This window comes from Mus caroli, unplaced genomic scaffold (assembly GCF_978045245.1).
Source record: "Mus caroli unplaced genomic scaffold, Mus_caroli_1 scaffold_7, whole genome shotgun sequence".
In the NCBI taxonomy this organism is placed as follows: Eukaryota; Metazoa; Chordata; class Mammalia; order Rodentia; family Muridae; genus Mus; species Mus caroli.
Genome location: NW_028227262.1, coordinates 32,592,973 through 32,604,937, shown reverse-complemented (window position 1 = coordinate 32,604,937; position 11,965 = coordinate 32,592,973). Strand labels below are relative to the sequence as shown.

At 39.8% G+C, this 11,965-nt stretch overlaps 1 protein-coding gene across 6 annotated transcripts in view; it reads right to left on the bottom strand.

The window, feature by feature from the left end:
* Tmcc1 (transmembrane and coiled-coil domain family 1) overlaps positions 1 to 11,965 on the bottom strand; it is a 136,500-nt gene that overhangs the window by 45,481 nt on the left and 79,054 nt on the right. The window lies entirely within an intron of this gene.

The window sequence follows — 11,965 nt, the reverse complement described above, 5'->3', positions numbered from 1 at the left end:
CCACTGCACCATCTTTTAGTTGTTTTTTGAGGAAGGATATGACTACGCAGGCCAGGTTGGATTCAAGATCCTCCTCTGCTTTTCCTAGTCTCAAAGAAATCAACACTGATTTCTGTGTTGTCCTCTGTCACTCTCCTCATTCCCCAAGAAAGGGTCTCTTACTGAACCTGAAGCTTGCCTTCCCCTCCTTTTAAATGCAGGCTAACTGGACAGCAAGTCCCAGAAATTCATCTGTCTCTGCCCCAAAGCTTGCAGGTTTTATAGACACCTGCAGCCATTCCTGACTTTTGATGTGGGTCCTAATACTCTAACTCAGGTCCTCATACTTCTGACGTGAGCACTTTTCACCCACGTAGCCATCTCCTCCAGTCCCACCACTGTGATTTCTATTCCTTCAGTTTTTATAAATGCATGTATTTTCTGTTATCAAAACCAGTAGCTCTTGCGATTTCAATTTTATTCTTCCTCTTCTTCTTTCTCCTCTTCTTCCTCCTCCTCATTATTTTGTTTTTTTGAGACAGGGTTTCTCTAACAGCTCTGACTGTCCTGGAACTCACTTTGTAGACCTGGCTGGCCTTGAACTAACAAAGACTGCCTGCTTCTGCCTCCTGGGTGCTGGGATTAAAGGTGTGAACTACCATGTTTGGCTATGATTTCAATTTTTATTTTGATAATAAACACTTTTCTTTCTTAAGTAATATCATATATTCATATACTAAATAAACTTGAGGTAACATCTTAAATAGTTACTTAACTATTCAATTATGTTCAACCTAATATAAAACCTATTAGGGAAGAATTTTCTTAATAATTAGCTGAATGCTAGGGACCATGTTTTCTCCTCTGGGTAGGTACTGTATTGAATTTATAAGGTTAATATTACAATTTGTAGCAAAACTGCTCCCAGTGATTGATATTTTAATGCTCCTTGCCTTCTGGGACACATGAGCAAGATAACATTTCCCTTGTAATCCTGTGATTACTTGCAACCAATGGATTGTGAAAGAAAGGCAGGGAGCATGTCAACTGGTCAAAGCATTTCCAAGAGGCTTGCTTCTTAGACTCTCATTTTACCAATGAAGCATGTAAGACAAAGTGCCTTGGTTGTAAGAGCCTCTACCATATGAGTTTCTCTGGCCTAAAGAAGGACCTTTGTGTGAGGAATATTCACCTCACTGTTCACTCATGCGTTAAGTTTTTTTTTTTTAAGTATCCTTGGGAAACAGGCATGAAGCATGCTTGAAATCCTAAGAGAGGATTGTTCTTCCTATGGGGTTGCAAATCCCTTCAGTTCCTTTAGTCCTTTCTCTAACTCCTCCATTGGGGACCCCATTGGGGACTCTGCGCTCAGTTCAATGGTTGGCTCTGTATTTATCAGGCTCTGGCAGAGCCTCTCAGGAGACAGCTATATCAGGCTCCTGTCAGCATGCACTTCTTGGCATCCGAAATAGTGTCTGAGTTTGGTGACTGTATATGGGATGGATCCCCAGGTGGGGCAGTCTCTGGATGGCCTTTCCTTCAGTCTCTGCTCCACACTTTGTCTCTATCTTTCCTCTGGTGAGTATTTTGTTCCCCCTTCTAAGAAGGACCGAAGCACCCACACTCTGGTCTCCTTCTTCTTGAGCTTCATGTGGTCTGTGAATTATATCTTGGGTATTAAAGCATTTGGGTTAATATCCACTGATCAGTGAGTATATACATGTCTGTTCTTTTATGACTGGGTTACCTCACTCAGGATGTTATTTTCTAGTTCTATCTATTTGTCTAAGAATTTCAAAACCATCCAGTGGAAAAAAGACAGCATTTTCAACAAATGGTTCTGGTTCAACTAGAGGTCAGCATGTAGAAGAATGCAAATCAACTCATTCTTATCTTCTTGTACAAAGCTCAAGTTCAAGTGGATCAAGGACCTCCACATAAAACCAGATACATGAGAATTAGTAGAGGAGAAAGTGGGGAAGAGCCTTGAACACATGGGCACAGGGGAAATTTTCCTGAACAGAACACCAATGGTTTATGCTCTGAGATCAAGAATCAACAAATGGGACCTCATAAAACTGCAAAGTTTCTGTAAGGCAAAGAACACTATCAATAAGACAAAATGGCAACCAACAGACTGGGAAAAGACCTTTACCAATCCTATATAGAAGAGAGGGCTAATATTCAATATGTACAAAGAACTCAAGAAGTTAGACTCCAGAGAATCAAATAACCCTATTGAAAAATGGGGTACAGAACTCAAGAAGTTAGACTCCAGAGAATCAAATAACCCTATTGAAAAATGGGGTACAGAACTAAACAAAGAATTCTCAACTGAGGAATACCAAATGGCTGAGAAACACCTAAAGAAATGTTCAACATCGTTAGTCATCAGAGAAATGCAAATCAAAACAACCCTGAAATTCCACCTCACACCAGTCAGAATGGCTAAGATCAAAAACTCAGGTGACAGCAGATGCTGGTGAGGATGTGGAGAAAGCAGAACATTCCTCCATTATTGGTAGGATTGCAAGCTGGTACAACCACTCTGGAAATCAGTCTGGCAGTTCCTCAGAAAATTGGACATAGTATTACCTAAGAACCCAGCTATACCACTTCTGGGCATGTATTCCAACATATAACAAGGACACATGCTCCATTATGTTCATAGCAGCCTTATTTATAATAGCCAGAAGCTGGAAAGAACCCAGATGTCCCTCAACAAAGGAACGGATACAGAAAATATTCTAGAGGCAGAAGCAGAAGGGTCAGAAGTTCAAGACTAGCTTGAGCTACATAGTAAGTCTGAGGTGAGTCTCTGCTGTATGAGATTCATTATCAACAACAAAGACACACAAAACAAAAAAGTTCTTTCATAAATTTAAGGGTTATTCCAAGATATTAATGGATTCAACTTGCAGAATGGAGAACTGAATCAGTGAGTTGCCTGGAGAGGCTGGGCTTGTGGATTACTTAAATCTTTGCTCTAGGGCTGGTGAGATGGCTCAGTGGGTAAGAGCACCCGACTGCTCTTCTGAAGGTCCAGAGTTCAAATCCCAGCAACCACATGGTGGCTCACAACCATCCGTAATGAGATCTGGCACCCTCTTCTGGAGTGTCTGAAGACAGCTACAGTGTACTTACATATAATAAATAAATAAATCTTAAAAAAAAAAAATCTTTGCTCTAAAAGGAGGTGCCTTTTAGATTTTGCTGATTTCTTCTCTCAATATTTTTCTTTGATTCTGGCTTTGTTTCTGGTTTATGTATCAGTTATTAATGAGTCCTCCCTGATGGAAGCCCTGAAAAAGAATTTGCTTTTATTTTTTAAATATGACCCTTGAGAGGTGTGACACGTATCTGTTTTCTCCATGCAGCAAGAAACCAGAAGGCAATTCTGTCTGTTAGGCTCTTCTTTTTGGTCACTTATTTATGTTGAGTAAAAAATTTGGTTCATACAATGAAGGAAAAACTCTTCCAGATGGGGACTAGTGAGGTCTTGTGTGTGTGTGTGTGTGTTTACTTTGGACAATGGCTGAGAACCTGTTAGAACTGTAGCCATAGATCTCTGTGTATATTTTTGCAATTCAGAAAGGTCATGGCTTCTATGTTAGCATGAAATGTCTTCCTATCTGTAGTGGCTATTCCTGGTTGTCAGTGACTCTAGAGAACCCTGACTAATGCACTATCTTTGAGGGTATTAGGGTATTAGTAAGTTAGATTTCAATGTCGCCCCCCACCCCCCGCCTGAAATCCCTATGGAGACTCTTAAAGCAGTAACTTTATTGGCTTTCTAAGCTAAATAAGCACATAAATATCCCTAAAGTTACAATAAAATAAAGTCATGAATGTTTAAAACTTCAATCATTGTAGACAGAGGGGAAAAAAATCCATCTTATAGTTCAGAAACATTTAAAGAATTCAAATCCACAGTCTGGGAGAGAAGCTCAGTGACAGAATGTGTACTTAACATGGGTGGCACCTGGAGTTTAGGCCCAAGTACTAAAACGATAGGAAAACAATACCAGCACACACACATTCATCTACTCGGTAGAAATCAGAATATCAAGCCTGAGTACTGCATGTATTCTTATTTCCCTTGGGTTTATTATCAGAACATTCTAAACTTACATTACTGACCAAAACATTACAATTAAAATCAGAATATCAAGCCTGAGTACTGCATGTATTCTTATTTCCCTTGGGTTTATTATCAGAACATTCTAAACTTACATTACTGACCAAAACATTACAATTAATCTTACTTTTTTTTTTTTTCTTTTTGGTTTTTTGAGACAGGGTTTCTCTGTGTAGCCCTGGCTGTCCTGGAACTCACTCTGTAGACCAGGCTGGCCTCGAACTCAGAAATCCGCTTGCCTCTGCCTCCTAAGAGCTGGGATCAAAGGCGTGCACCACCACGCCCAGCTTTATTCTTACTATTGAGAGGACTAAAAACCTTGGGAATAAAAATTTCAATTCTCTGGGTAGCATATTGGGCTCCTCAGAAGGAGCCACTGACAATGAGCCTCTAGTCAATCATGGCCCTTACTGAGGCAGGATAAGTCTGGAGCTGAATCAGTTCCTGAGACACCTAGCTAGATGAGGTAACAAGGCCAGAACTGAGCTGGCTTCCAAAATTCTTCAAGGCCTCACCAAATATAGAGAAACTAACAAACATAGCAACTAATCAAAATTGTACCAATGTCACTGCTTTGCCCCTACCAATCATATTAGAGGTTAACAAACCCTCCTGGAAAATTCCCCTAGCCTTGAATACAAGTTGTTGCCATTTTGATGAATGGTTGACCCCTGCATACTGGTAATTTCTTCAGAATAAATATTCTTTGCCTTTGCATACCATTTGAGTCTAGGGTCTTCCTTCAGCAATTCTTGGACCCTAACACTATATACTTGTTTTTAATAAAATGAATGTCAGGGTGTTGGGCATAAGACATATCCTATGGTCTTAGCTGAAATGACCAGGATTGGTTGCTGAGTTCAAGGCCAGCCAGGATGTCTCAAAACACAAACAAAATCTAGGCTAGTAGTACAGTTTATTTTACTTTATTTAATTTTAAAGAAGATTTATCTATCCATGTATTATATATATATGAATACTCTGTCTTCATGCACACCAGAAGAAGCAATCAGATCCCATTATAGATGGTTGTAAGACACCATAAGATTGTTGAGAATTGAACTCAGGACCTCTGGAAGAGAGAAGTCAACTGCTCTTAACCACTGAATCATCTCTCTAGCCCAATTTATAAGACTGAATCTTATAAATTATAGCATTTGTGAGGATGAGGCTGTAGGATTATTATAAGTTTAAGACCAACATGGTTTATATAGGAAATAGACAGTGAGATATCATCTCAGAAACTCCTATAACCAGAGTATAGTGGTACATGCCTTTAATACCAGCAGTTAGGAAGTTAAAGGCAGGTGAATCTCTCTGAGTTCAAGGCCAGCCTGGTCTAAACAGAGTTCCAGGACAGCCAGAGCATTGAGTCAAGGGGCATTGGAATGAGACAAGGGACCAGTCAGCTGAGAATCTGCATCTCCCCCCAAGGACTCTTCTGTTCTCCCCTCAGAAGCTAGCTCAGCTCAAAGTCCAAAATTGTATTAACTTTCCACTAGAATTCAGGGAGAGGGAGGTTTTTGTTTGAGTTCAGCAGCTCTCAATTACATAAAAGCTAACACCAGCCAGTAGGCAGGGAAACAGAAAAACTACAAAGCAAGGACCTGGAAATGGTCATATGAGCACCTCAACAGGGAAAGCATTTTCTTTTACTGTTAGAACGAATTACTTCAGAATGGAGAACAACAGAGTTGTTTCTTAGTAGCAGAGTTATAAGATTTCCAAAAAAGAATATTGTTACTGACCACTTCAGACTAGCTAAGATACTTGAAAACTAATAAAGAGATGGGGCATGATGGCACTTGTTTAAGCCCAGCACTTAGGAAGTTGAGGCAGGTAGATCTCTGTGAGTTTGAGGTCAACTTGATCTACACACTGAGTTCCAGGACAGCCTGGGTTATCTAGAGACCCTATCTCAACAACAGAGTATAGGGATGCTCTGTGGGTAGAGGAACTCAATGACCTGAATTTGATGCCTAGAATCCATACATGTATCTGCACATACATGTATGTAGACACATGCAAGCATACCTAAAAATAAATGTAAAAATGTCAAAGTACAGTATAATAAGCATTTCAGACTACTTGCTAAGGTGCTGCCTATTTCAAAAGAACCACATATTATAATATTCACTGTTATCTGGTGTGCTGTTCCTATAACAAAATTTCAAAAACTGTGTGATTGACAGAGATACAAATTAATTTAGCTTACAGTTCTGGAAGCTGGATGGAGAAGTGTACAGCACTGGCACTTGGGTCAAGGCCTTCCTGCTGCCCTAATACACTACAGGATATTGCATGGTGAGATGGGGCAAGCATGCTGACAGTGTTCTTTCTCCATGAAGCTGCTCAGGCCATTGTGAGGGCACCACTAGAATTTTATCTTATCCTAATTACTTTTCAATGGCTCCTCCCCCAAATACCATTAACATTTGATGTGAGCAATCATGTTTTATCAGATGAACTTTTAGAGGGTACATTTTAATCTATGACAACCACCTAAACAAAGGATGCTGCAGGGAATGATTTCCTAGCAGCAGACACCATAAATCCTGCATGGTGACACAGAGCCTTACATGAGGAAGTGCTGGGAAACTCCCAAGAAATCCTTCCTAGCAGATGAAGAGGTGTGTAGAAATTTACTTTGTAAGTAAGATGAAGAGTCCAATATTCTTAAGATAACAAGACTAGAGGAAGTCTGCAGACCCAAAGCCCATAAGGCACAATTGTTTTCAAGGTTCTCAAAGGTCCAGGGCACTTTTACCTTTAGACAGATTAAAATGACATTCAATCTACTTAATTTTGTGTGGAACTGTAATGGTATTACTACATTAGTGTTATTCAGAAATATAACTGGCTATTAAGATTGTGAGTTTGTGGTCAGCCTGGGCTTAATTTGGAGGAGGAAAAAAAAACAACCCGTGTCTAAGTCTTTTACTTCTTGTTATTTTAAATGAAGATAATATACAATGCTACAAAAAACATTATAAATGTTTTCCCTTTTCCTTCCCTTTTTTGGTTGCACTAAGAATTGAACCTAGACTGTAAGCATCCAATGCAAGTGACATTTCACTGATTTGACAGTTTCAGTAGAGCAGCTTCTTCAGGAAGAAAAACAAACAAACAAACAAAGAAACAAGATTCTTGGGCTGAGACTGTCTCTCCATGGTAGAGTGCATGGTAGCATGTACAAGAATTCAGGTTCAAGATAAGAACAAGGGAAAGAGCAAATAACCATGGAACCCAGGCTGACTTAATCTTCCAAATGAAGCGCTATCTTCCATGCTAAATAAAGGAACGCAGCAATTTCAAAAGCAGACAGTGACTCATCATAACTCAGTACACTACCAGGTAACTATCATTTAGAGGAAGCACGGGTAAACTATTCTTTAAAAAAAGGTAACCAGGGCAGGAGATGATCCGTGGACAAAGTGTTTGTCAGGCAAATATCAGACGTCTTGAGTTCAAATCCAGAGACCCCCACTCCCACCCATGGTAACTGCTAGGTAGGTAATGTGTGATAGCCTACTTGTAATCCCGGCAGCAAACTGGTGGAGTAGACTAGCCAGAGACAAATTGAGGCTCAAATGGAGAGACTCTGCTTCAATATATGAAGCAGAGAACAACTGAGGAAGACACCTGACATCAACTTTATTCCTCTACATCCATGTTCACACATGTGCACATGTAGTCACAAACACATATGCACCATGTACATATGTTAAAAAGGGGTCGAGAGATGGCTCAGAGGTTATGCACAGAGGTTATGCTAATGTTGCAGAGAACCTGGTTTTGAATCCTATCATCCACACAGGGGCTTACAATTATCTGTAAATATATTCCCAGGGGATCTGATGCCCTCTTCTGACCCCTGCAGGCATGGCATACACATAGTGCATATACATACATGCAGGCAAAACACTCATAAAAAGAAATCTTTTTAAGTGCACTGTTATTTACCACATGAAAAGCTGTTTTATTGAACTACTGTTACAGGGACAAAAACTCTCTTGAAACTCCTCTTAGATAGCTATTTCATGATTTCTAAATCTTAGGTGAAGAACATGCCAGTCAGGGATTGACAAAGAGTCTTCAAAGCTTTCTGAGCTTTTTTCCTAGGCATATCTGTGTCCTTTCTAAAAATAAAATTCTAGCAAAATTAGCTAAGTAAGTTTCAGCTAGAAATCCTTCCTTGATATGTATTATCCTCAATGTCTGACCTGGCTCTCTGTCCTGTCTTACTGCCTCTGGGAGAAATCTTGCCAAGCTAAATCATTCAGTATCCCCTCTACTCTCTTGGTCATTTTCTATCATGACAATCTATAACCTACAGCACCCTGCTCATATTGTACTCTCCTTACTGTGGGACATTACATGTGGTCCCTACAGCCTGCCTCACTATGCTCCACCAAGCATCATTGAATAATTGCTTTTTCAATAGGTAGTTACATAAGTATAAAATACATCTTCAGAAAATAAGAAAACTACTAAAAATATACGAATGTTATCTGATGTGGAAACAAAGATTTATTTAATTTGTTCTTTGTAAAAATATCAGTTGTCACAGATATTTTGGGAAAAAGTACAAAACCATGACATCATTTAATCACTTAACTTCATCACTGTTGCTTTGCCACTAAGCTGCAGAGAACCCCAGAATTTCAAAGAAACACCTTCTAAATATTAAAGACAGTTAGCAGACTGAAGATAAAGAGCTATAAAAAGAGAAAAAGAAGGAAGAGGAAGAGGAGGAGGAGGAAGAGGAAGAGGAAACAGGAATGAAAAGTAGCTATTAGCTGGCAACTTACTTAAAGGAAATCTCGTCAACTTCTTTGAGCTTATTACCAATGAAGGAACAGACGATCAGTTTCTTAGCCTTTCACCCTTCCTCTTGAGAAGCCATCACATGACAGAACTCTATTGTTTGGCAACATTAAGCTCAAAACACCAGGCCATCCATAGTAAGTAAATGGGTTTGAAGTGTGCTAGTCTGCCTAGTAGACAGATTTGAGTCCTTATTTTTTCCACCCATTCCCTCTGAAACTGTGACTTATGATTCTTTTTTCTTTTTTCTTTTTTTTTAAGATTTATGGATTATATGTAAGTAAACTGTAGCCATCTTCAGACACTCCAGAAGAGGGAGTCAGATCTCGTTAGAGATGGTTGTGAGCCACCATGTGGTTGCTGGGATTTGAACTCCAGACCTTCGGAAGAGCAGTCGGGTGCTCTTACCACTGAGCCATCTCACCAGCCCGACTTATGGTTCTTAAAATAACCAGGGCCCACAGAATGGCCGAGCAGGTAAAGGCACTTGCAGTCAAGCCTGATGAGCTGAGTTTTATCTCCAGAACATAGTGGCAGGAGAAAACTGACGACTGACTGCAATTAAAAAATAAATCAAAGTTTCGTACCATAAAACAGGAAGAGAACAGACAAAGCATACACAGGACAGCAAGGTGAGCTGTCAAAGGCCAGTGAGCTGCCTGAGGTTACCAACACCAGACAGAGAGTGTAATTAATGAATGCTATGAACAAAACCATGCATCTTTGAGATTAGGAAGGAAAAAGGAACGTTACTCTATCATGTGCTGGATGAGCTCAGGCTAAGCTACCTTGTCTGCAATGTTTCTCCACATTGTTTCCAGATCTTCTGCCTTGGTAGTTTTTACTTAAGGGCCAAAGGTTGGAGGAAAAGAGACTGCTGAGAGGATTACTCACACATAGAGTGCAACAGTCAGAAGATGTTAGTTAAAAAGTGCTGGAGATGAAGGAGAAGAGTGAAGAACAGTGGGGCCTTTGTTTCCAGCGTAAGAGAATGAGACTCCAATATGGAAATTGAAAGCAGGGTTATTTCTGCGAATGAAAATTCTAATTTTAAATTCAAATACTCTGAATTGTTGTAATGGAAAAAAAAACTAGTCTCTTACACAAATGGTTATAAAATATGCATATGCACTAAATAAAAAAATATGTACCTAAATACTAAAATGATCTACTTTTAGGTTAAAGGAGTAGGCTTTTCACCTATGTTGTTAAGTTTGCAATTCAGCTGTTCTTCAGTTTTAACTCGAGGAGCCTGAAGATAATGTGGGGGTGGGATGCTTTAAAGACTAAGGACTACTTAGAGATGAAGCTAAATCTGAGACTAACATTAGAAATCCAAGTGTGCTGCATTTAGTCTTCTCTTGTGGCTAATCCTAAGCAGTCAAGTCAACAACAATGAACTCGCAGGTTGATTACATAAGCACAGAACTCTACTTGGATGTAAGGCTTTTCTCTGCAGAGGTACCAACTACACACATATATGTTAACAATTACTGATATTGAATCAGAGATCAAATGTTTTCTGTGAAAGATAGTAAGGCTGGGGTATGTTCAGTCTAAGTCCTTCATATGCTCTCCTCAGCCATGCTTCAGTTTTGATCTACACCTGACTCCCAACACACTTACAGAGACATCTGGCTCTCTCTGAGAAGATTAAGTCTTAAATAGCTTTTTATTGTCTGTCTATCCACCCATCCATCTGTCTGTCCATCCATCCTCCCATCCATCCTCCCATCCATCCATCCATCCATCCATCCATCCATCCATCCATCCATCCATCCATCTATCCATCTTTTGTATCCCATATATGTGGAGGCTAAAGGTCAACTTGCAGAACTTGGTTCTCTAATTCTCTTCTTCCACTATATGGATCCTGGGGAATCAAGCTACTCAGGTCTGTCAGGCAAGGTAGCAAGGCAGGGTACCTGCTAAGCTATCTTACCAGCCCTAGGAAACTGTTTTCTAAAAGTAATATAACCAGAGAATACATGTAGGTTTGTAGCTTAAATATCTATTTCTGAGAGCCATAGGGAAATATATTACTTTTATTTAAAAGTTTTATTTCATTGCTTTATTGTGTGTGTGTGTGTGTGTGTGTGTGTGTGAGTGTATAGAGAACAACCTCAGACCTCCTTTAGAAGTCAGCTCTCTCATTCCACCATGTGGGCCCTGGGAACTAATACTTAGGACATTAGGCTTGGTGGCAACTATTTTTAAGCCATTTTACTTTAATTGTGCATGTGTGAGAGAGGGTGGGGTTGCTCATATGCATTAGGCTTATTATCAAGTGTTCTTAACTGCTGGCTCTCATATTACTTTATCTTAAAAGCCAATTTATACAAATCTGTCCTTGTGTGTGCACATATACATGTACTCATTTAAGTACCCTAAATTGGAAGATCCTTAGGACTTTTCTACTGAATCTTATTTCATAATAAGAAATAAAAGTGCAGGCACAGCCGGGGGGTGGTGGTGGCACACACCTTTAGTCCCAGCACTTGGGAGGCAGAGGCAGGTGGATTTCTGAGTTCCAGGTGAGCCAGGTCTACAAAGTGAGTTCCAGGATAGCCAGCGCTACACAGAGAAACCCTGTCTCGAAAAAAATACTTCTGTTCAGACTGAACCATGACCAGTAGCTCTTCAGATCTCCTCATTGCAAATGTCAAAAGCTGTTCTTAGTTGTAAATCCTATCCCCCCTCTCCTCCATTTAGCCCCAAATACAGAAGTAATCTGGAATATAATTAATTCAATGGAGAATAACAAGAAAACAAGTAACACAAACAATTTACTACTGCTTCCACAAGGGACAATCACAAGATAAACAGGTATTGGGCAATTTCATTAAGAACCATCCCTGGGGGATGGACAGAGAGCTCAACTCTGGTTGATAATGGTTAACAGTGGCTGCTCTTGCAGAGGAGCAAGGGATATGATACCCTCTTCTGAGCACAAAAGAGACATTGGTTTAGGAAAAAAGTCTATCCTCTTTTATTTCTCCAATCTTCTGACCGGGTTTTACT